Below are 26,738 nucleotides of genomic sequence, written 5' to 3'. Positions count from 1 at the left end.
GTTAAGGGAAATCGGCCTGATGACACTGGAGGGTTAGGGGAGACATGATAACATACAAAATACTGCATGGAATAGACAAGGTGGACAGAGACAGGATGTTCCAGAGAGGGGACACAGAAACAAGGGGTCACAACCGGAAGGTGAAGACCCAGATAAGTCAAAAGGATGTTAGGAAATATTTCTTCAGTCATACAGTAGTCAGGAAGTGGAATAGCCTAGCGAGGTAGTGGAAGCAGGAACCATACATAGCTTTAAGAAGAGGTATGATAAAGCTCATGGAGCAGGGAGAGGACCCAGGAGCCGAGTCTCAACCCCTGTAACCACAATTAGGTGAGTACAATTAGGCGAGGTGAACATTTTCACCTGCCTTGGTCACACATTACTGTCTAGAAATACAAAGTATTTATAGGTCCCAGCAATGTTTTAGACATACTGGAGTATAAATGAAACTCCAGTGGCGTGACACCTGATGATCATGCACTGCTCTAGTGAACCTTGGCTATATTTGTTCTCACTGTTTGTCTGCCTGTCTAGCTCTCTGTCTTCCTGTGTATGTGTCTGCTTGTCTCTGCCTCAGAGAGAGCCACTTATGAACCAACAGGTATTACACATGATGCAGAGTTGTCATGTCTGATTCCTGAACAAGTGAAAATGCATATTACTTGTTAGTCATGCTTATTATGCCTTATATCTACAAGCACAGTGTAGCACTTTTTCTGGGTTATTCTAGGTAATTTACACCATGTATGATAACTGTACTTGTGTATACCTGTGAGACAGAGATAGACAGCCAAACTCAATCAGCCAGCCAGTCACCCACCCAGCAAGCTGGCCTGCTGAACATGTATTACACATGTTCCAGAATCATTTCTCTTTACTTAGGGCACACGTTACAGGACATTCTGGCAGGATGACACTATCAATGGTATAAAAATTGAAAGGATGTGGCACAAATGTTGCACATGGGTTATTATCGAGGTTTTTGATATTTCCTCGACCACTTTTGGCCACATCCATTTCAAAGCCACTAAACTCAGGGTCAACATCACTTTCATCTTAAAAGGGGAGTGTTAATACGACATGACATCAGTGAATCCCTGGTGTTTGCCATGCTGTTTGCTCTAGCTGGTGCTCAATTGAACTGGTGTTCCCAAATGGTACTAAGTGGTCCCAGATTTTTTAAAACAGCCTCTCCTCACTGATGTACTCGTTTACCAACAACTTGGAGTTACGACGGGCTCTCCCCAACGAGTCGGTATTGTATGCCGTACGAGAACTTAGGTCAATGTCTTTAGGTACACCGCAGGGAGGAGTTCTTAGTCCCATGCTATTTAATATTCTGATTAATGCTCTGCTAAATGCTCTACCTGCCTCACCTAAACATATAGCTATAAGCTATGCTGATGATATCATGATCCATACAACAGGGCATAAGAAGATGAATACCATTCTTAATGAAGTTCAAGCAATTTGTAATCGACTAGGCCTCATAATATCTTCCTCTAAAACTAAGATATTAACAAGCAAACGACATCCCCCACCCATCTATTTGCAGGGTGAAATCATTAGCTACGTTAAAACTTACAGATATCTTGGTGTAGATGTACCCTTTAACAAATCCACTATACCACAACTAAACAAGAAATGTAAGGCTAGGCTAAATGCTCTCAAAGCTGTTGCTGGCTACAATCCCAACTATGGTGCAAATGTGAGAATCGTGAGAATGATGTACATAGCCTATATTAGGTCCTTAATTGATTATGCTGCTCCCATGTTGATATTAGCTAGAGAAAGTTCTCTCCGACCCTTGGAGTTAATGCAAAATGAAGCTCTCAGGATTATTCTTGGCTGTCCCAGATCTACAAAAGTTCTTAACATGAGGAAGGAGCTTGGTATTTCTAGTATCAGTGATAGGATTGTTGAAATTAACACTGTACTCGGTATTAGAATGTTGAGAAACGAACCAGACACTGTCACAGTGAATCTTACCAAGTGTCTAGAGGTAAATACACACAGATCTAAATGGATTGTGAAAACGTGCAATTGCATTAAGTTTTATAACCTACATGAACTGTATCACTGTAGGCAACAAGAGCATTTCACCCCTCCATGGAAGATGTGTTCATTTAATATCACATACCTACAAGTCCCTCCCAAGAAGCTCATTGCTAGTAATCCCTTCCTTAAATCTCTTGTTAGAGCAACTGCTCAAGAAGAAATTTCTCACCTAGCTGGTAGTAACAAGTTATCACAAGTTATATACACTGATGGATCTCAACAGGAGTCTTCTGGCAGGGCTGCATCTGCTCTTGTTGCCACCTCCCTAGTTAAGAACGATAATAAATTTGTTGAGTTAGGCATAAGAATTAACAACTGGGCATCTACACTGCAAACTGAATTGTTTGCAATCCTAATGGCGCTAAAGCTAACCTATGACACTGAGCTTGACTCTATCATCATTACTGATTCTATGTCATCACTGAAGGCTCTTGACTCATATAATGACTCCAACAACATGCTCATTGGGGAAGCCAGGTATAGATACTCAAAAATTAGGGACAAAGGAATTAATGTACAATTGCTATGGATCCCATCACACATTGGATTACTCCTTCATGATAAAGTTGATATGTTAGCCAAGAAGAGTATCGAGAAGGAGAATGTAGAATATAACTTTGGTATAACTGTGTCTAGCATTAGGAATAATATTAGGAGAGAAGTAAATAATGAAAATGATTGTTATAGGAATGCAGTTAGAAGCCTGAGTAGATCTATAACCCACTATCATAACATGAACGTAGATAAGTATGTTTATGGAGCAACTTGCAATGTGAACAGACTGACTGATGTTGTAGTGGCCAGGCTTAGGCTTGGTTACAAGTACTTCTGGCAGTTTGGGAGACACACAGATGATGATCAAACTAAATGTAAATTATGTGATCAGGCATATGGTCACTCTCTTGAACACTATGTGCTTAATTGTCCACTTATTGAGAAATACAGAGACAGACAGTATAATAACCTATGTGACATGTCAAGATATCTTATTAATGAAAATAAGATACCAGATATACTAAGCAAATTTCCTAAATTTGCTTGCAACAGATAAGTGAACTATAGATATGTAGATATAAATCCATATGTATTCCTGTTAACCCTTTGGGGCCTAGTTCCTGGGCCTTTTGTGTATCCATATGATCTCGCGCTACCGTCCACAGGATGGATATGGGGTGCACAATAAACTAGCCACTTCGGTGGCAAAATCTAATCTTAGGTCGTGGAAATGGGCAGCACAGCATCTCAGCATCAAGCATCTCAATCTCCTTCCTACAGCCACTCAGTACACTAGCTTTCAAAGTCTCCAAGACTACATATTTGTACAAATTTGTACTTTATTGTGCACCCCATAGTACAAGATTAAAGTGCAGCAGCACTTGGGAGGAAAAACAAGAGGAAAATGGAAGAAATACAAGAGAAGTTCACTGTAAAGTGGTTAGTGATGGGTCTCAGTATCAAGCAATCTCCAAGACTACATATTTTGTCTATAAATTTGTACTTTATTGTGCACCCCCATAGTACAAGGCAGAAGTGCAGCAGCACTTGGAAGAGGAAAATGGAAGAAATACAAAAGAAGTTCAAAGTGAAGGGGTTAGCTGATGTGTTCGTTTGTGTGAACCTCTTTCGTACTTCTTCCATTCTTTGTTCTTCCTCTCTCTGCACTACTCACCTCTCACCCTACATTAAGACTACAGATATTTTAAGGTAAGTAATGAGTGTACTGTACAGTGGACCCTCATTTTTCGTAATTAATCCATTCCAGAGAGTGTGACTAATTGCAAAATTGACGATTTGCAAAACCATTTTCCCCATAAGAATTAATGTACAGTGGAACCTCAAATTTCGAACTTAATCCGTTCCAGGAGCTAGTTCTAAATTCAAAAAGTTTGAAAAGTGAAGCAATATTTCCCATAAGAAATAATGGAAATACAATTAACCCTTTCAGGGTCCAAGGCCCAAATCTGGAGTCACGCACCAGTGTCCAAGAATTTTCAAAAAAATAATTTGTTATTTTTTCTTATGAAATCGTAGAGAATCTTTTTGTGAAGGTAATAAAACAAAAAGTACGAAATTTGGTGGAAAATTGACGAAATTATGCTCTCGCGAATTTTGATGTGTCAGCGATATTTACAAATCGGCGATTTTGCCGACTTTGACTCCCATTTTAGGCCAATTACATTATTCCAGTCAACCAAATTCTTAGCTATTTCACTAGTATTACTTCTATTCTATCGATTGAGCACAAGAAATCGCCAAGTCATGAGTTTCAACTACAAAATAAAGTGATCGGAAATTGTTAATTTGGCCAATTTAACACAAAGTTCAAAACATTCCAATTTCAAAATAGGGTCCAGAATGAACAATGTAGGCATTCCTGGCACTAAACTAACATTTCCTCTGTTCATTAGTTATGTTTTGAGGCTTTACAAATAAATTCCATTTTGATTTTTTATTCACATAATGAATTTTTATTCACACCAAAAAATAGAAGATTTACTGTTATGCAATACTGTAATAATTGTATAAATATCATCACCATATTTGTGAATGTATATTAGACCCACCAGCTGATGTGTATTAGACGTGTGAGGTCGTTTGTTTACTCTTGAATATCGGCAAAAATTTAACATTTCTGCTACTTTGAGCTCAGTTTCAAGCCATTTGCAGTGCTAAAACCAATCAAAATCATCTCTATTTCTGTAATATGTCTTCCATTCTATCAAATGAGACCAAGAAATCGCAAATAAAACTATAAAAAACATACGAAAAAACACTGCAAAGTTGCTGTTTTAATCGAAAAATCATGATTTCATTTTTTTTCTCTCATTATACACAGTGCTGCAGGATCTGTTTTATGTGGTGCACACATACCACATAGATGTATTCTCTCATATCTAGGCCCAAATGTACCACTCACAGTTTATCAGAGTGAGCTGAGCTCATGGCGTAGATCTACGGTTTGGACCCTGAACCTAAAGCCGTAGATCTACGGGACGGACCCTGAAAGGGTTAATCTGTTCCAGAAACCCAAAAAATATTCACACAAAAAATATATTTTATAAAGATTAATTATAGGTTTACATACACACAACAAATATAGTGTACAATTATGTATTAATAAATTTAAATAAACATGTAAAGTAACATTTTTACTTACCTTTATTGAAGATTGGTGATGGCATCTGGAAGATAGGGAGGAGGAGAGAGGGAGTTGGGGTTAGTGTTTGGAAGGGAAATCCCTCCTCCATTAGGACTTTAGGTATCAAAGTCCTCTCTGGGGTTACTTTCCTTCTCTGTCTTTTAATGGCACTAGGACCAGCTTGAGAGTCACTGGACCCCTGTCTCACAAAATAACTGTCCACAGTCCTCTGTTTCTGGCGCCTCTAAGATTTCCCTAAAATGGGGAAATCAGCTTCCTTGATTTGTTCTTTCTTTGCCAGGTTAGAAGCGATGGTCGACTTGTTTTTCACATACATCCTGGCAAGCTCAACAAATTTCCCATCACACTCATACTTCTGTATTATTTCCTTCTTCACATCTATGGTGTTTCTCACTTTCTTTACCACAGGGGTACCACTAGCAAGTTTCTTTGGGCCCATGGTAGCTTATTTCACAGTCCCACAAGCACTAAACGCAATGAATTAATCATAAAATGTTTGAGTGAGAGCGCGGGTTAGTGTTCACTCAAGCATCAACAAAGCCAGACTGGCTCACAGCACCTGCACAGGGACGCGGACAGAGCGGGCTGGCAGACAGGTCCAGTACCCGGCAGTTCAAAAATAGCGGCGAGTTCAATAATAGGGACAAAGTTGATTTGAAAAAAGCGGTCGATTTTCATAGAGTTTGATGAGCGATACGTTTGAAATTTGAGGTTCCACTGTAAATCCAATTAATCCGTTCCAGACACCCAGATGTATTAAAAAAAAAAATTTTTTTTTTTACCTTAAAGATAGATTTACTTGCACAAAAGAATGAACATTCAACATGACACTTATCTTTATTGAAGGCTGTTGTTGGTGGACGGAAGATAGGGAGGAGGGGAGAGGGAAGATAGGGAGGAGAGAGGGAAGAGAGGTTGTTTGGAAGGGGAATCCCCCTCCATAAGGATTCTAGGTACCAAGTCCTTATCCAGGGTCACTTCCCTTGTTTTTTAACCCTTTGACTGTCGAAGGGCCCAATCCTGAAGTGTCTCCTGGTGTCGCAAAATATTCGAAAAAAAAAAAATTATTTTTTCTTATGAAAATGTTAAGATTATTTTTCTGATTGTTTTAGTCCCCCCAAAAAATTTTCCCATCAGTACTTACCGACATATAGAGTCCTGAAGTTTGCTGAAATTGATCTGCGAGCGGCGACTGCCGCTCACCCAGTAAACTTTGATTTACTTGTATTCGATGGTTTCTTGTTTTTTTCACTATTTTATTTTTTCACATAACTTTTGTGGCCTGTGAGACCAAATTATTGTGCAATGTTCAAATATACACTCGTTGAATGTAACACAATAATAGCAAAAACACTCGTATCATTATAATGTTGCTAAAACTTGTTTACACAAACAATGTAAACAAATGTTTATTACGATTGTTTTATAATATATATACATATGTACAATCACTGGACACTTTTCTAGAAGTGCTGCAGCTTGTGGAATTCTTTGAAACATGGGTATAAGCACAATGGTGTCTTACACTCCTCACACATAAAACGAGTGTCTCTGCATTTTTGTGGGCGTTTTGTGGTATGTCCACAGACAAAACACCTCTTCTGAGCATTTTTCTTGGCAGTAGTAGCAGGCAGTGGTATGGGGTAGTGATCACCAGGCCTCAGACGAGAGGACATGTTTTGATAATTTCGTGGGCGCTGGTCTATTGCAGGTGTTGTTTCTTGGTACTTGAATATTATTTGTCTGATGACTGACAAACAAAATTCACCATATTTGGGTTTCTTCTTGGTCTTCAACTTATACATATTATAAGCATTCAGCATGGAAATGTCAAGAAGATGGAAAAACAGCTTTATGTACCACTTATAACTCTTCCGAACACAGTCAGCAAACCCAATCTGCATGTCACATTTGTCCACTAAGTGCATATTGAGGTTGTAATCCATCACAACTGCAGGTTTTACAATGGGTTCATTGGTCTCTCTATTCTGCTTGCCAGTGTCTACCATTTGTGTCGGTGAACTGATGTCAGCAGTGTGACATCACGTTTGTCATGCCACCGAAATGCCATGATGTCATTGGCAGCAAACACCTGCACTTCACCTCTACGACTGCCAGCATCGAACCTAGGCATATGTTTACGATTTCTACGCACTGTGCCACACACATCTGTCATGTTCACTCGCAAGAAATCACTGAGTATAGGGCTTGTGTACCAGTTGTCAGTATATAAAATATGCCCCTTACCAAGATATGGCTCCATCATTGTTCTAACCACATCACCAGAGATACTCAGTAACTTCCTGGTATCTTCCATTGTTTTACCACCAGTGTACACAATTATATCCAAAACTAGACCAGTTTTGCAATCACACAGAACAAATAACTTTATACCAAAGCGTTTCCTCTTGCTTGGTATATACTGCTTGAATGAGAGTCTTCCTTTGAACAAAATCAAAGACTCGTCAATAACAAGCTTCCTGAAAGGATAAAAATACATACAGCACTTTTGTTTCAGGTACATAAACACACGTCTGATCTTATATAACCTGTCTCTTCTGTCAGGCCTGGTTTTGTCTGAAAAGTGTAACATACGTAACAGTAACACAAATCTATTCACTGGTATAATGTCACTGAAAGCAGGGGTTGAAATCAGGCGGTCTGTCGCCCAGTATGTGTTGACACTATGCTTATACACATGTGGCATAAGCATTATTGTGGCAAAGAACAGATACATCTCTGCCACAGTTGTGTCCTTCCACTGGTGTAGGCGTGATCTTGGTGACAGAATAGTGTTTGCCATGGTGTACTCATATTATGTATTGCTTTCCCTGACAATAATGTCCATCAGGGGTTCATCGAAGAACAACTGAAAGCATTCCAGTTCAGTGGGATTGTTCCCAAGTGTACATGATGGCCGTATTCCACTTTGTCCTCCATCACAGTCATGGGGATTGGGAACAAACTCGTCATCTTGCTGCCAATCCCAGATGTGGTCAGCTGGTGCGTTCTGGATATTGTAATGTGGTTATGGTTGTGCAGGTTGTGGTTGTGGTTGTGGGAGTGTGGGGTCGGGCGAGGCTGGTTGTAGTTGTGCAGAGTCAGCAGCGCGGGTAGTAGCGTGGCCCGCTGCTGGTGTCACATGACTCGTGCCACCATCACTATCACCACCACCGCTTGCTGCCTCACTCACATCATTTATACCCATCGTAACAATATCGTCATCTTCACTATCAGGACGTGGTGTAGGGCCACGGGATGTGCTCCGAGATGTACTCCTTCCTCTTGGAAGAGCATATGGCACACTACCAGACCGCATGCGACGTTGTATATACTGCCGCTTCACTGGGGAATATTCACCCTCACTGTCACAACTAGAACTGCTTTCAATAACCTTGAAATCACTATCACTATCACTTGCACTGCTCACAACTGAGTCTTGTACACGAGCAAATAGTTTCCTCTTTCGTCCTGGTACAGGTGAACATGAATGAGCCGGCCCAGCACCAGAGGTGGAAGGTTGTGGGTCATCTGGATTTCATCACTAATTATGTTATCCTGGCTAATTTTCTCGGTCACACCTGCTTCAAAACCAGGGAATTCACTTTCACTGACACTATCATCACTGTTTGAGCTATCACTTGGGAACAAAAGACCTCCAATCCGCCGAGGAGTGAGGAAAATTCCTACCGCGAGGCATGGTGAAAATGGACTACCAAGATGGCATTCCCACAATGCACCGCTGAGTCCCAGATTTTTTCACAGGGTGCACACCGACCACTGAGACCCATTCTCTCTCGTGTAGGCCTACCAGCCCTCTCCCGCTTGATTTGAAGCCGCTAGAATTTATGCGTATAGATACGTCAAACACGGTATCTCCCATGACGTATATATACGACTGCGACAGTCAAAGGGTTAATGCCACAAATCTTTCCAGCCTACTACACATTGCACAAATCTCCATCATTACCACCCTCTACCACCATCACTACCACCACTACCACCCTCTACCACCATCACAACCACTACCACCCTCTACCACCATCACTACCACCACTACCACCCTCTACCACCATCACAACCACTACCACCCTCAACCACCATCACTACCACCATCACAACCACTACCACCCTCTACCACCATCACAACCATCCTCTACCACCATCACAACCACCCTCTACCACCATCACAACCACTACCACCCTCTACCACCATCACTACCACCACTACCACCCTCTACCACCATCACAACCACTACCACCCTCAACCACCATCACTACCACCATCACAACCACTACCACCCTCTACCACCATCACAACCATCCTCTACCACCATCACTACCACCCTCTACCACCATCACAACCACCCTCTACCACCATCACAACCACTACCACCATCACAACCACTACCACCCTTTACCACTATCACAACCACTACCACCCTCCACCACCATCACAACCACTACCACACTCTACCACCATCACAACCACTACCACCCTCATAACCACTACCACCATCACAATCACTATCACCCTCTACCACCATCACAACCACTATCACCCTCTACCACCATCACAACCACTACCACCCTCATAACCACTACCACCATCACAACCACTATCACCCTCTACCACCATCACAACCACTACCAACCTCTACAACCACTACCACCCTTTACCACCATCACTACCACCCTCTACCACCATCACAACCACCCTCTACCACCATCACAACCACTACCACCCTCACAACCACTACCACCATCACAACCACTACCACCCTCTACCACTATCACAACCACTACCACCCTCTACCACCATCACAACCACTACCACCATCACAACCACTACCACACTCTACCACCATCACAACCACTACCACACTCTACCACCATCACAACCACTACCACCCTCATAACCACTACCACCATCACAATCACTATCACCCTCTACCACCATCACAACCACTATCACCCTCTACCACCATCGCAACCACTACCACCCTCTACCACCATCACAACCACTACCACCCTACCTACCACAATCACAACCACTACCACCCTCTACCACCATCACAACCACTACCACCCTCTACCACCATCACAACCACTACCACCCTCTACCACCATCATAACCACTACCACCCTCTACCACCATCACAACCACTACCACCATCATAACCACTACCACCCTCTACCACCATCACAACCACTACTACCCTCTACCACCATCACAGCCACTACCACCCTCTACCACCATCACAGCCTCTACCACCATCACAACCACTACCACCATCACAACCACTACCACCCCCTACCACAATCACTACCACCCTCTACCACCATAACCACTACCACCATCACAACCACTACCACCATCACTATCACCCTACCACCATCACAACCACTACCACCATCATTACCACCCTTTACCACTGTCACTACCACCCTCTACCACTATCATTACCACCACCACTTTCATATTTTTCTACAATCTTTTTCTTTAATTCTATCGTGTTTGTCACCTTCTTTACCAAAGGGCTGGCACTAGCTTTCTTTCAGCCCCTGGTGGCTTATGTAGCAGTTGCAAGCACTAAAATGGGATATTACAAAATGTATCATATGAATGTGTGGGATTGTGCTCACTTGCTGATAAACAATGGGACACTGACTGTGGCCACTTCGGGGTTGCTCATACAAATCTGGGACAAACGACTATTTGCGAGTCAAACGATGATTCGCGAGCCAATATTTTGACAAAAAAGTTATGATTTTCGAAAATTACGATTTCTGATGCTTAGGAAAAACGAGGGTCCACTGCATGTGCGTTTTACTTTTTTATTGTCTTCTGTAATATGTATGAGTTATGCAAATTAAAACAAAGTTATCAGTTGGAGTTTCCTTTTTATATATTTTTCTTTCTAATATACGTATTTAATTCACCATTTGGCATTATTACAAAGCAGGCAGAGCTAGCAATAGCAGAGGGAGAAGCCAGCAGTGTGTCAGCTGATGAATCACCGTGACAGGGTGTGCTGCACGGCACTATAAAATATTGTATAATTATACTACAGTGGTCCCTCATTTTTCGTAAGCATCGTAAGTTGTAATTTTTTTAAAATCATAACTTTTTTCGTCAAAAGACTGACTCGCAAATAGTCATTCGTCCTGGACGCGTATGCACGGCCCCAAGCGGCCTCACACTGCATTCCCAGTCAGTGTGCCAGTGTTTACCAGCGAGTGACCATCACCTCACGCATTCATATGATACATTTCATAATATTCCATTCATTTAAGTGCTTGCAACTGCTAAATAAGCCACCATGGCTCCAAAGAAAGTTCCTAGTGCCATGCCTTTGGTAAAGAAGGTGAGAAATATGATAGAATTCAAGAAAAACATCACTGAACAATATTTAAGTGGCATACGTGTGGCAGAGCTGGCTAGGATGTATAAGAAACCCCATACAACCATTGCTTCCATCGTGGGCAAGAAAAAGGAAATAAATATGGGGATAAATATGCTCACAAAAATGAGATCGCAGGTACTTGAAGATGTTGAGAAGTTATTGTTTGTGTGGATTGCTGAGAAACAATTAGCAGGAGATAGTCTTATGCAGTCGATTACTTGTGAAAAGGCAAGGCAGTTGCATGACGATCTCGTAAAGAAATTGCCTGCAACAAGTATTGATATTTGTGATTTTAAGGCCAGCAAAGGCTGGTTTGAGAGATTTCAGAAATGTAGTGGCATACACAGTGTGATAAGGCTTGGTGAGACTGCCAGTTCTGACAAAAATGCAGCTGAAAAATATGTAAGTGAATTCAAGGAGTACATACAGACTGAAGAATTCAAACCCCAACAAGTGTTCAATTGTGACGAAACAGGCCTCTTTTGGAAGAAAATGCCAAGGACCTACATTACTCAGGAGAAAGGACTTGTGGAGAAACATCGCCCTGACAAAGCTGTTGCCAGCCATGTTGGCAACATGTACAATGACAAAGTCTTGTCCCATTTTAGGGAAATTTTAAAGAGATGCCAGAAACAGAGCTCTCTGGACAAGTATTTTGTGCCACAGGTGTGCAGTGATTCTCAAGTTGGTCCTAGTGGCACTAAAAAACAAAGAAGGGAAGTAACCCCGAAAAGGACTTGGTACATGAAGTCTTTATGGAAGGGGATTCTCCTTCCATAAAGTAATTAATCCAACCTCTCCCCTCCTCCAGTCTTCCATACACTAAGAAGAATTGCCAATAAAGGTGTTATGCTGTTAATATTTCATTCATGTCTCATTGTTTTCTGTGTATGCACATCTATACTGAATGTAAAAAAATTATTTTGTTTTAATACTTCTGGGTGTCTGGAACAGATTTATTGTATTTACATTATTTCTTATGGGGAAAATGGTTTCGCAAATCGTCAATTTCAATAATAGTCACACTCTCTGGAACATATTAATTATGAAAAATGAGGGACCACTGTATTACTACCAATAAAGGTTATCTACCTATCACATTTATTCCAGAATAATATTAAAACATAAATAACATGGAAGCATGATAAGGCACTCAAATTAATAAAAACTGACATTATATAGAGAGGTACTGGAGGGTGGGCAGAGCTATACGAGAAAGGGAGAAGGCACAGACTCACAGCACTTTAAAATATTGTATAATTATACTATTACCATCAATAAAGGTTATCTACCTATCATATTTATTACAGAATACGTATTAGGTATAGCATAAATAACATAGAAGCATGACAAAGATGCCCAAATTAATAAAAACTGACATTATATGGAGAGGTATTGAAGGGTGGGGGTCAGGGAGGGATAAAAAAAAAAGTGACCATGACCATTACGGAAAATGTTATGCATTATGCACCCGAAGTGCAATTTTCTTGAATTTTATTTTTCCCAATCAGTTTTGCGCAAGTTACCTGGAATATCTTGGAAATAAATTATTGACCTATTTCATGTTGTATCACTGTTAATAATGGACGGATTGAAAGGATTTTTAAAGCAAACATAAAGCTGAATGTTTTAATTTCGGGTGGTGACATTTTTGAAGTATCAGTAAGGGGCGATTCCTCGATTAGCGATGAATTCGTTTACTGACATGGTTTTAGGAACGGAACTCCATCAGTAAGTGAGGTGAGGCTGTACTGCACACACTGAGTTGTAAGACCCATTCTATACTGACCAGGCAATTTCAGGCCAATCGTGCCAAATTTGGAGGCAGGAAAAATAAAATGTTGATCTACGTTTGGAGCGGTAGTGGTAAGAACATAGATTTATGTTTGGACAGTTAAGGGGTTAAACATAATAAATCTTTATTTCTACAAGTACATGTACAAGGCATACAAGCCTAGTTGACATCAATGACACACTACTATATAGAAAGCCGCTTGTTATGCAGAGCATTTCTGGCAAATTAGGTCAGTGTTGTCCCAGGATGCGACCCACACCAGTCGACTAACACTTAGGTACCCATTTTATACTGATGGGTGAACATGGACAGCAGGTGTCTTAAGGAAACACGTCCTAATGTTTTACAGCCATACCGGGGATTCGATTTCCGGACCTCAGTGTGTGAGCTGAGTGTCCTAGCGATAGAGCTATGGTACAATAAACTGTTATATTGCATGGTAATGTTCCTGAAAATGCCGTGTTAGGTAAATCTATTGTGGCATGCAAAGAGTACGTAACCTTTATTCGGCGCACGTACACACCCTTATTAAACAGCTACCTCCCCAACCAGCGAACCGGGTGCTAAGGGTCGAACAATGGGGCCCCATCGTCAGATCAGTACTTAGGTTCAGCCAATGAGAAGGTGGGTCTGGCAATTGCAGAGGTGATGTGGTCACCACTCACCTTTCCGCCCCTGTCATTTCCATTCTAGAGCTGATTGAACATGGTTGTCCATTCTGTCTCCAGGCTGTGTCTTTGCCTATTGATTCACCATGTGGTACACATATATTTCCAACTGTATATAGTGTACATACCTGTAAATATTTATAATTACACTGGGTGAAGGAAAATATAATTCAAAGTCATTCAGCTGTGTTTGTTCTGCTCCTTGCTCCCCTTTACACCCAGGCAAACAGGCCTTATTGTTCCTGGGTTGTAATATGGGTAGCCTGTCCGAGAGCTGGAGCTGGAATTAGAGCAGGAGTTGAGCCTAGAGTTGAAGCTGAAGCAGGAACATCGTAAAGCTTGCTGTCTGGCATTGCGTCAGCTTTGCCAACACTTTAGGAAACTTTGCGTGTCAGCTTTGCATTTTTCTTTCTTTATGGTCGGCCTGCTATTGTGCGATCGTTGACAGCTGGCTATTTTGGAGTGTCAATTGTGCTCGCTTCTCTATGGTCAATCTTGCTGTTGTGTGAATATTTTGCAGTTGGTTTTGCTATTGTATGTGAGTACTCTGCATTTGTGTCAGCCTTGCTATCATGAATCTGCAGTCGTACTGTGCATAGCAGCTTGAACGTGTTGTAAGTCGTGGGTTGGAGATTAAATGCCACCTTTAAGAGTCCGACAATTAGTGACTGGGTTTACTCTACTAAACCTGCCCAGTTGGCATAAACAAGCATTGTTGGCATATTACTTGATCTATTGGCATTGATTTTCAAAGAACTCTAACTGTGGCACAACTTCGTAATCTTATTCGCAGTAAATTAAAGACAGAAAGAGACATGGTGCACCAGATTGACATGTCCCTAGCTACAGGAGTTATTAATAGATCTCCACTTAGGTTTCTGTAGAATGATCGAGACACACCTGAGCAAAACTAGCAGCCTGGTGAAGCAAAAGGTGTGTCAAGTTTGTCTAAGGGTGAGTCTGCTTCATTGGCACTTGAGTTAGCCAGACTCAATCTTGAACAAACTAAAGAGCAGTGCATTTTTGCTAGGAAGGAATTTGATAGAGAGAAAGAGAGAAGGCAATTTAAACAGACTATAGAGGACTTCAGTTTGCAAAGGGCAGTACAGTTTGTTCCTCGTTTCCTCGAAGCCGAGCCGGAACAGTTTTTTGAAGCTTTCAAAAACCAAGCTCGAGCCTTGGGGTGGCCTGAATAGCATTAGGTATCACTGGTTCACACAGCATTGTTTGGTAAGGCACAGGAGTTTACATCAGTGTTAAATGACACTGAATTTAGCAACTATCGGGTGGTGAAATCCACGGTTCTTGGTGCACATCAGTGTGTTCCTGCCAAGTACAGAAAGGCTTTTAAAGTCAGTAATCGACAGCTGCGTCAGTCTTTATGTTGACTTTGTAAGGCAACAGACTAAAATATTTACCCAGTGGTACAAAGCCAGTGGGGTCATCAACTTTGGGGAGTTAGTCCAACTCATACTGGTGGATAACCTGGAGTCTGTTGGACCAGATGTTCGAGTCTTTCTGCAGGATCACGTGTTGACCACTGCATTGGAGGCAGCCAGGTTGGCTGATACTTTTGAAACCAACTGCTCCATGTCTGAGCGGTCCCATCTCTCTTTTCAACAGCCTGGCACGAGCAGAGACCGTCAACAAAAATTTCCAGAGTGGAGAATGAAGTGCCAGCAGGAAGAAGAACAATGATGTCAGCCAACTAAGTCACATGGTGAGCTACACTACTCAACCTATGGTCAACCTGGTGAGTGACAAACCACTCAACGTGGTGTATCCCAACAACAATACCCAGAGCAGCACCAGTCACAACATCAGCAGGGAGATAAGGTCAAGCCTGCCATTTGCTTTTATAATAATAAATAAGGCCATATTCGCCCAAACTGCCCAAATAAACCCCAACCATTATGGAGAATTTATACTGTCCCTTAACAAGTCCCTGAAAGAAGTAGAGGAGGAGATGGCCCCTTATTATTGTATGAGTCAAATATCTCTTCAGGAAGTCTCCAAGAAAACTGAAGCCAGAGCCTTTACAGATACTGAAGCATATTGCTCACTTATAAGAGAGGGAGTACTTCCCCTTTCTGAACACACTTCATTACAATCCTCTGTTCTGTTAGAAGCTTTTGGAGGAGCAATTTTTCTGTCCCCTTGCATAAAATATATACAGTGGACCCCCGCATAACGATGGCATCACATAGCGATTATTTCGCATACCACTTACTTTAATCGCAAAATTTTTGCCGCGCATACCAATTAAAAACCCGCTCACCGATTTTCGTCCGAGACGCGTCCAATGTGCGCCCTCAGCCAGCCTCACATGTGCCGCCCGTGCCATTGTTTACCAGCCAGCCTCCGCGCTAACATCCAAGCATACACTCGGAATATTTCGTATTATTACAGTGTTTTCGGTGCTGTTTCTGGAAAATAAGTGACCATGGGCCCCAAGAAAGCTTCTAGTGCCAACCGTACACCAATAAGGATAAGAATACCCATTGAAATGAAGAAAGAGATCATTGATAAGTATGAAAGTGGAGTGCGTATCGCCGACCTAGTCAAGTTGTACAAGAAACCCCAATCAACCATCGCTACTATTGTGGGCACCAAAAAGACAATCAAGGAAGCTGTTCTTGCCAAAGGTTTAACTGTGTTTTCGAAACAAAGATCGCAAGTGATGGAAGATGTTGAGAGACTCTTATTGGTGTGGATAAATGAAAAACAGCTAGCAGGAGATAGCGTCTCTCAAGCGATCATATGTGAAAAGGCTAGGAAGTTGCATGACGATTTAATTAAAAAAATGCCTGCAACTAGTGATGATGTGAGTGAATTTAAGGCCAGCAAAGGTTGGTTTGAGAGATTTAAGAAGCGTAGTGGCATCCATAGTGTGATAAGGCATGGTGAGGCTGCCAGTTCGGACCACAAAGCGGCTGAAAAATATGTGCAGGAATTCAAGGAGTACATAGAAACTGAAGGACTGAAACCTGAACAAGTGTTTAATTGTGATGAAACAGGCCTGTTCTGGAAGAAAATGCCAAGCAGGACCTACATTACTCAGGAGGAAAAGGCACTCCCAGGACATAAGCCTATGAAAGACAGGCTTACTCTTCTCATGTGTGCCAATGCTACTGGTGATTGCAAAGTGAAGCCTTTATTAGTGTATCACTCTGAAACTCCCAGAGCGTTCAGGCAAAAGAATGTCCTCAAGGATAATTTGTGTGTGCTGTGGAGGGCAAACAGTAAGGCATGGGTCACTAGGGAATTTTTCTATAACTGGTTACACCATGCATTTGCCCCCAATGTGAAAGATTACCTAACTGAAAAGAAATTAGAACTTAAGTGCCTCCTGGTGTTAGACAATGCCCCTGGTCATCCTACAGACGTGGCAGAGCGACTTTATGGGGACATGAGCTTCATTAAGGTGAAGTTTTTGCCTCCTAATACCACTCCTCTCCTGCAGCCCATGGACCAGCAGGTTATTTCCAACTTCAAGAAACTGTACACAAAAGCTCTGTTTGAAAGGTGCTTTGTAATGACCTCAGAAACTCAACTGACTCTAAGAGAGTTTTGGAGAGATCACTTTAATATCCTCAATTGTGTAAACCTTATAGGTAAGGCTTGGGAGGAAGTGACTAAGAGGACCTTGAACTCTGCTTGGAAGAAACTGTGGCCAGAATGTGTAGACAAAAGGGATTTTGAAGGGTTTGAGGCTAACCCTGAGAATCCTGTGCCAGTTGAGGAATCCATTGTGGCATTGGGAAAGTCCTTGGGGTTGGAGGTTAGTGGGGAGGATGTGGAAGAGTTGGTGGAGGAGGACAATGAAGAACTAACCACTGATGAGCTGATAGATCAACTTCAAGAGCAAGAGGCCAGACCTGGGGAAACTGGTTCAGAGGAGGGGAGAGAGAAATTGAAGAAGTTGCCTACTACAAAGATAAAGGAAATCTGTGCAAAGTGGCTTGAAGTGCAAACCTTCATGGATGAAAATCACCCTCACACAGCTATTGCAAGCCGTGTTGGCAACCTGTACACTGACAATGTTGTGAAACACTTTAGGGAAGTGATAAAGGAACGAGAGGTACAGGCCACTATGGACAGATATCTTGTGCGAAAGAAGTCCAGTGACTCTGAAGCTGGCCCTAGTGGCATTAAAAGAAGAAGGGAAGTAACCCCAGAAAAGGACTTACTACCTCAAGTCTTAATGGAAGGGGATTCCCCTTCTAAACAGTAAGAAGATAATGCTCTCCCCTCCTCCCATCCCATCAATCATCACCAGATCTTCAATAAAAGTAAGTGTCATGTAAGTGTGCATGCCTTTTTCAGTTTGTGTGTATTAAAATTAATATTTCATGTGGTAAAAAAATTTTTTTTTTCATACTTTTGGGTGTCTTGCACGGATTAATTTTATTTCCATTATTTCTTATGGGGAAAATTCATTCACATAACGATTATTTCGCATAACAATTACCCCTCTTGCACGGATTAAAATCGTTAACTGGGGGTCCACATCAACTTTGGGGAGTTAGTCCAACTCATACTGGTGGATAACCTGGAGTCTGTTGGACCAGATGTTCGAGTCTTTCTGCAGGATCACGTGTTGACCACTGCATTGGAGGCAGCCAGGTTGGCTGATACTTTTGAAACCAACTGCTCCATGTCTGAGCGGTCCCATCTCTCTTTTCAACAGCCTGGCACGAGCAGAGACCGTCAACAAAAATTTCCAGAGTGGAGAATGAAGTGCCAGCAGGAAGAAGAACAATGATGTCAGCCAACTAAGTCACATGGTGAGCTACACTACTCAACCTATGGTCAACCTGGTGAGTGACAAACCACTCAACGTGGTGTATCCCAACAACAATACCCAGAGCAGCACCAGTCACAACATCAGCAGGGAGATAAGGTCAAGCCTGCCATTTGCTTTTATAATAATAAATAAGGCCATATTCGCCCAAACTGCCCAAATAAACCCCAACCATTATGGAGAATTTATACTGTCCCTTAACAAGTCCCTGAAAGAAGTAGAGGAGGAGATGGCCCCTTATTATTGTATGAGTCAAATATCTCTTCAGGAAGTCTCCAAGAAAACTGAAGCCAGAGCCTTTACAGATACTGAAGCATATTGCTCACTTATAAGAGAGGGAGTACTTCCCCTTTCTGAACACACTTCATTACAATCCTCTGTTCTGTTAGAAGCTTTTGGAGGAGCAATTTTTCTGTCCCCTTGCATAAAATATATATACAGTGGACCCCCGGTTAACAAACTTTTTTCATTCCAGTAGTATGTTCAGGTGCCAGTACTGACCGAATTTTTTCCCATAAGGAATATTGTGAAGTAGATTAGTCCATTTCAGACCCCCAAACATACACGTACAAACGCACTTACATAAATACACTTACATAATTGGTCGCATTTGGAGGTGATCGTTAAGCGGGGGTCCACTGTACTATATATTTATTTATTTATTATTTGGACATGATACATAGATACATAGTTGTACAAAAGAAATACAGTGGTTGAGTGTACATGCCAAAAGCTCCTTGTATGAAGAGCATTGTGGGCAGGCTTAAAATTAACTTAAGATTAACTAAGCAATGATATATTCAGTGGTAAAACTACGTACAGTAAACAAATTACAACATGAAGTACAAATGAGTATTTGAAATTAGAGGCTTTATTGTTGTACAAATTTTTAACACCTTTGATGAGTTACTGAGCATTCAAGAGAATGGAGTATTCTATTAGGTAATGTAGATACATTTATAAGATACAGTTAATCAGTATTTATTTAGTTGTGGGTGAGTAAGTGGTTTTTAAGAAGTGTCTTGAATTGATAAGCAGACAGTTTTTCTTTTATATTCATAAGTAATGAATTCCAGATTTTTTGGGCCTTTTATGTGAATTGCATTTTTACATAGTGTGAGATGGACACAAGGAACATCAAAGAGTGATCTATGCCTTGTGTTGTGGTCATGTGTTCTGTTCAGGTTGGTGAGGAGACGTTTGAGGGGAGGGTTTATATCCGAGTTAAGTGTTCTATGTATGTAGTAGGTACAATAATAAGTATGGATGTTTTGTACGGTAAGTTCAGAGTTTTGAATATTGGGGGAGTATGCTGCCTTTTGTTGGATAATTAATGGTCTGAGATGGTTTATTGTTGTTGAGCCCCATGCACAAATTCCATAGGTGAGATAGGGGTAAATGAGTGAGTGATATAGGGCCAGGAGAGCTGACTGTGGAACATAGTACCGTATCTTTGATAGAATGCCTACGGTCTTGGAGATTTTCTTGGAAATGTGTTGTATATGTGTTTGAAATTTGAGTCTATAATCAAGGTGGATTCCTAAGAATTTTCCCTCTGTGAGCTTTGTAATAGGTGATCCGTTTATCATTATGTTAAGAGGGACATCAGTGGTTCTGTTTCCAAACTGTATGAAGTAGGTTTTGTCAATATTGAGAGTAAGTTTATTAATCATCATCCAGGTAGGTATTTTCTGTAATTCAGTATTTACAGTATTGGCTAGCATGACTGGGCTTGGGTGAGAGAAGATGTATGTAGTTATTATTTTTTTTTTTTATTATTATTATCACACTGGCCGATTCCCACCAAGGCAGGGTGGCCCGAAAAAGAAAAACTTCCACCATCATTCACTCCATCACTGTCTTGCCAGAAGGGTGCTTTACACTACAGTTTTTAAACTGCAACATTAACAGTGTAGGAGTGAGGAAGAGCCAGTTGTGAGTGTGGGGGAAGTTCGTGAGGCAGTAGGCAAAATGAAAGGGGGTAAGGCAGCCGGGATTGATGGGATAAAGATAGAAATGTTAAAAGCAGGTGGGGATATAGTTTTGGAGTGGTTGGTGCAATTATTTAATAAATGTATGGAAGAGGGTAAGGTACCTAGGGATTGGCAGAGAGCATGCATAGTTCCTTTGTATAAAGGCAAAGGGGATAAAAGAGAGTGCAAAAATTATAGGGGGATAAGTCTGTTGAGTGTACCTGGTAAAGTGTATGGTAGAGTTATAATTGAAAGAATTAAGAGTAAGACGGAGAATAGGATAGCAGATGAACAAGGAGGCTTTAGGAAAGGTAGGGGGTGTGTGGACCAGGTGTTTACAGTGAAACATATAAGTGAACAGTATTTAGATAAGGCTAAAGAGGTCTTTGTGGCATTTATGGATTTGGAAAAGGCATATGACAGGGTGGATAGGGGGGCAATGTGGCAGATGTTGCAAGTGTATGGTGTAGGAGGTAGGTTACTGAAAGCAGTGAAGAGTTTTTACGAGGATAGTGAGGCTCAAGTTAGAGTATGTAGGAAAGAAGGAAATTTTTTCCCAGTAAAGGTAGGCCTTAGACAAGGATGTGTGATGTCACCGTGGTTGTTTAATATATTTATAGATGGGGTTGTAAGAGAAGTAAATGCGAGGGTCTTGGCAAGAGGCGTGGAGTTAAAAGACAAAGAATCACACACAAAGTGGGAGTTGTCACAGCTGCTCTTTGCTGATGACACTGTGCTCTTGGGAGATTCTGAAGAGAAGTTGCAGAGATTGGTGGATGAATTTGGTAGGGTGTGCAAAAGAAGAAAATTAAAGGTGAATACAGGAAAGAGTAAGGTTATGAGGATAACAAAAAGATTAGGTGATGAAAGATTGAATATCAGATTGGAGGGAGAGAGTATGGAGGAGGTGAATGTATTCAGATATTTGGGAGTGGACGTGTCAGCGGATGGGTCTATGAAAGATGAGGTGAATCATAGAATTGATGAGGGAAAAAGAGTGAGTGGTGCACTTAGGAGTCTGTGGAGACAAAGAACTTTGTCCTTGGAGGCAAAGAGGGGAATGTATGAGAGTATAGTTTTACCAACGCTCTTATATGGGTGTGAAGCGTGGGTGATGAATGTTGCAGCGAGGAGAAGGCTGGAGGCAGTGGAGATGTCATGTCTGAGGGCAATGTGTGGTGTGAATATAATGCAGAGAATTCGTAGTTTGGAAGTTAGGAGGAGGTGCGGGATTACCAAAACTGTTGTCCAGAGGGCTGAGGAAGGGTTGTTGAGGTGGTTCGGACATGTAGAGAGAATGGAGCGAAACAGAATGACTTCAAGAGTGTATCAGTCTGTAGTGGAAGGAAGGCGGGGTAGGGGTCGGCCTAGGAAGGGTTGGAGGGAGGGGGTAAAGGAGGTTTTGTGTGCGAGGGGCTTGGACTTCCAGCAGGCATGCATGAGCGTGTTTGATAGGAGTGAATGGAGACAAATGGTTTTTAATACTTGACGTGCTGTTGGAGTGTGAGCAAAGTAACATTTATGAAGGGATTCAGGGAAACCGGCAGGCCGGACTTGAGTCCTGGAGATGGGAAGTACAGTGCCTGCACTCTGAAGGAGGGGTGTTAATGTTGCAGTTTAAAAACTGTAGTGTAAAGCACCCTTCTGGCAAGACAGTGATGGAGTGAATGATGGTGAAAGTTTTTCTTTTTCGGGCCACCCTGCCTTGGTGGGAATCGGCCGGTGTGATAATAATAAAAATAATTAACAGTGTCATCTGCAAATAGTATGGGTTTGAGTAGTTGCGATGCATTTGGTAGGTCGTTTATGTAAATGAGAAGGAGAAGAGGGCCAAGGACACTTCCCTGTGGGACACCAACTGTAATTGGCTGTGTGGAAGAGCTTGCTCCATTTGTGTACACATATTGGCTTCTGCTGCTAAGGTACAACTTTAGGTAGTTGAGAGAATGCCCTCTTATACCAGAGTGAGATAATTTTATGTGCAGCAAATCATGGTCAATTGTATCAAAAGCTTTTTTTTTTTTTTATTATCACACTGGCCGATTCCCACCAAGGCAGGGTGACCCGAAAAAGAAAAACTTTCACCATCATTCACTCCATCACTGTCTTGCCAGAAGGGTGCTTTACACTACAGTTTTTAAACTGCAACATTAACACCCCCTCCTTCAGAGTGCAGGCACTGTACTTCCCATCTCCAGGACTCAAGTCCGGCCTGCTGGTTTCCCTGAACCCCTTCATAAATGTTACTTTGCTCACACTCCAACAGCACGTCAAGTATTAAAAACAATTTGTCTCCATTCACTCCTATCAAACACGCTCACGCATGCCTGCTGGAAGTCCAAGCCCCTCGCACACAAAACCTCCTTTACCCCCTCCCTCCAACCTTTCCTAGGCCGACCCCTACCCCGCCTTCCTTCCACTACAGACTGATACACTCTTGAAGTCACTCTGTTTCGCTCCATTCTCTCTACATGTCCGAACCACCTCAACAACCCTTCCTCAGCCCTCTTGACAACAGTTTTGGTAATCCCGCACCTCCTCCTAACTTCCAAACTATGAATTCTCTGCATTATATTCACACCACACATTGCCCTCAGACATGACATCTCCACTGCCTCCAGCCTTCTCCTCGCTGCAACATTCATCACCCATGCTTCACACCCATATAAGAGCGTTGGTAAAACTATACTCTCATACATTCCCCTCTTTGCCTCCAAGGACAAAGTTCTTTGTCTCCACAGACTCCTAAGTGCACCACTCACCCTTTTCCCCTCATCAATTCTATGATTCACCTCATCTTTCATAGACCCATCCGCTGACACGTCCACTCCCAAATATCTGAATACATTCACCTCCTCCATACTCTCTTCCTCCAATCTGATATCCAATCTTTCATCACCTAATCTTTTTGTTATCCTCATAACCTTCCTCTTTCCTTATTCACTTTCAATTTTCTTCTTTTGCACACCCTACCAAATTCATCCACCAATCTCTGCAACTTCTCTTCAGAATCTCCCAAGAGCACAGTGTCATCAGCAAAGAGTAACTGTGACAACTCCCACTTTATGTGTGATTCTTTATCTTTTAACTCCACGCCTCTTGCCAAGACCCTCGCATTTACTTCTCTTACAACCCCATCTATAAATATATTAAACAACCATGGTGACATCACACATCCTTGTCTAAGGCCTACTTTTACTGGGAAATAATTTCCATCTTTCCTACATACTCTAACTTGAGCCTCACTATCCTCGTAAAAACTCTTCACTGCTTTCAGTAACCTACCTCCTACACCATACACCTGCAACATCTGCCACATTGCCCCCCATATCCACCCTGTCATACACCTTTTCCAAATCCATAAATGCCACAAAGACCTCTTTAGCCTTGTCTAAACACTGTTCACTTATATGTTTCACTGTAAACACCTGGTCCACACACCCCCTACCTTTCCTAAAGCCTCTTTGTTCATCTGCTATCCTATTCTCCGTCTTACTCTTAATTCTTTCAATAATAACTCTACCATACACTTTACCAGGTATACTCAACAGACTTATCCCCCTATAATTTTTGCACTCTCTTTTGTCCCCTTTGCCTTTTTACAAAGGAACTATGCATGCTCTCTGCCAATCCCTAGGTACCTTACCCTCTTCCATACATTTATTAAATAATTGCACCAACCACTCCAAAACTATATCCCCACCTGCTTTTAACATTTCTATCTTTATCCCATCAATCCCGGCTGCCTTACCCCCTTTCATTTTACCTACACTCACAACTGGCTCTTCCTCACTCCTACAAGATGTTATTCCTCCTTGCCCTATACACGAAATCACAGCTTCCCTATCTTCATCAACAGTTAACAATTCCTCAAAATATTCCCTCCATCTTCCCAATACCTCTAACTCTCCATTTAATAACTCTGCTCTCCTATTTTTAACTGACAAATCCATTTGTTCTCTAGGCTTCCTTAACTTGTTAATCTCACTCCAAAACTTTTTCTTATTTTCAACAAAATTTGTTGATAACATCTCACCCACTCTCTCATTTGCTCTCTTTTTACATTGCTTCACCACTCTCTTAACCTCTCTCGTTTTCTCCATATACTCTTCCCTCCTTGCATCACTTCTACTTTGTAAAAACTTCTCATATGCTAACTTTTTCTCCCTTACTACTCTCTTTACATCATCATTCCACCAATCACTCCTCTTCCCTCCCACACCCACTTTCCTGTAACCACAAACTTCTGCTGAACACTCTAACACTACATTTTTAAACCTACCCCATACCTCTTCGACCCCATTGCCTATGCTCTCAATAGCCCATCTATCCTCCAATAGCTGTTTATATCTTACCCTAACTGCCTCCTCTTTTAGTTTGTAAATCTTCACCTCTCTCTTCCCTGATGCTTCTATTCTCCTTGTATCCCATCTACCTTTTACTCTCAGTGAAGCTAAAACTAGAAAGTGATCTGATATATCTGTGGCCCCTCTATAAACATGTACATCCTGAAGTCTACTCAACAGTCTTTTATCTACCAATACATAATCCAACAAACTACTGTCATTTCGCCCTACATCATATCTTGTATACTTATTTATCCTCTTTTTCTTAAAATATGTATTACCTATAACTAAACCCCTTTCTATACAAAGTTCAATCAAAGAGCTCCCATTATCATTTACACCTGGCACCCCAAACTTACCTACCACACCCTCTCTAAAAGTTTCTCCTACTTTAGCATTCAGATCCCCTACCACAATTACTCTCTCACTTGGTTCAAAGGCTCCTATACATTCACTTAACATCTCCCAAAATCTCTCTCTCTCCTCTACATTCCTCTCTTCTCCAGGTGCATACATGCTTATTATGACCCACTTTTCGCATCCAACCTTTACTTTAATCCACATAATTCTTGCATTTACACATTCATATTCTCTTTTCTCCTTCCATAACTGATCATTCAACATTACTGCTACCCCTTCCTTTGCTCTAACTCTCTCAGATACTCCAGATTTAATCCCATTTATTTCCCCCCACCGAAACTCCCCTACCCCCTTCAGCTTTGTTTCGCTTAGGGCCAGGACATCCAACTTCTTTTCATTCATAACATCAGCAATCATCTGTTTCTTGTCATCTGCACTACATCCACGCACATTCAAGCATCCCAGTTTTATAAAGTTTTTCTTCTTCTCTTTTTTAGTAAATGTCTACAGGAGAAGGGGTTACTAGCCCATTGCTCCCGGCATTTTAGTCGCCTCATACGACACGCATGGCTTACGGAGGAAAGATTCTTTTCCACTTCCCCATGGACAATAGAAGAAATAAAGAAGAACAAGAGCTATGTAGAAAAAGGAGAAAAACCTAGATGTATGTATATATACATGCATGTGCATGTCTGTGAAGTGTGACCAAAGTGTAAGTTGGAGTAGCAAGATATCCCTGTTATCTAGCGTGTTTATGAGACAGAAAAAGACACCAGCAATCCTACCATCATGCAAAACAGTTACAGGTTTCTGTTTCACAGTCATCTGGCAGGACGGTAGTACAGTGGACCCCCGGTTAACGAACTTTTTTCATTCCAGTAGTATGTTCAGGTGCCAGTACTGACCGAATTTGTTCCCATAAGGAATATTGTGAAGTAGATTAGTCCATTTCAGACCCCCAAACATACACGTACAAACGCACTTACATAAATACACTTACATAATTGGTCGCATTTGGAGGTGATCGTTAAGCGGGGGTCCACTGTACTTCCCTGGGTGGTTGCTGTCTACCAACCTACTAGCTATTGAAGCATATATGTGAACAGTATTTAGATAAAGGTAGGGAAGTTTTTATTGCATTTATGGATTTAGAAAAGGCATATGATA

General features: G+C 41.6%; 1 protein-coding gene across 2 annotated transcripts in view; it reads right to left on the bottom strand.

The window, feature by feature from the left end:
• The window catches only part of LOC128689242 (ankyrin repeat and SOCS box protein 1), a 96,461-nt gene that overhangs the window by 1,830 nt on the left and 67,893 nt on the right, over window positions 1-26,738 (bottom strand). The window lies entirely within an intron of this gene.

The sequence above is a fragment of the Cherax quadricarinatus genome, chromosome 18 (assembly GCF_038502225.1).
Source record: "Cherax quadricarinatus isolate ZL_2023a chromosome 18, ASM3850222v1, whole genome shotgun sequence".
NCBI lineage: Eukaryota > Metazoa > Arthropoda > Malacostraca > Decapoda > Parastacidae > Cherax > Cherax quadricarinatus.
Note: the sequence above shows the minus strand (reverse complement) of the source record. Positions and strands in the feature narration are given on the sequence as shown.